Source organism: Gregarina niphandrodes, assembly GCF_000223845.1.
Source record: "Gregarina niphandrodes unplaced genomic scaffold scaffold00029, whole genome shotgun sequence".
Classification (NCBI taxonomy): domain Eukaryota; phylum Apicomplexa; class Conoidasida; order Eugregarinorida; family Gregarinidae; genus Gregarina; species Gregarina niphandrodes.
The window spans coordinates 123,204-123,739 of record NW_011645798.1 but is presented as its reverse complement, the minus strand read 5'-3'; positions in this window follow the sequence as shown (position 1 = coordinate 123,739).

The window sequence follows — 536 nt, the reverse complement described above, 5'->3', positions numbered from 1 at the left end:
GTTCCAGTTCCAGACGAGGTCGTAACGGATATAACCTGGCCGACCAACAGAACACCTTGACCCGGGTCCAAAAACACGGATTGACGCGCCGTTAGAACATGAGTATCGAGAATTTTACGCACCCATTCAGTCAACACCGCACCGTCCACAGACATCGTCTGCTGGGTCATCTTGATCGGAGTTACAGCAAAAATCACCGAAACAGCATCCAGACCCCCAGGGGGTGGACTCCACGGCTTCACCCGGACTTCCATCTCAAGTGGAACCCGTGCGCAGCCTCTCGTGGCGCCGTTGCAGGCTAGACTCCGTGCCGGCAAGCGCTCGTCCACCTTGGCATTCAAAATGAACCCATTCACATCAAGTCTAATTGTCTCTTTGTTCACCTTGCATGAAGGATGACTTGTGTATATGTCGTTGAAACTCAAGTCGTCCAGAAAAACCTACAACGGTATTGCTCACGTACTATTTACCCCGACGGACGCAAACACGCGCGCGCGCGCGCGCGCGCGCAAACGCATGCTCGCAGGTTCATAAGT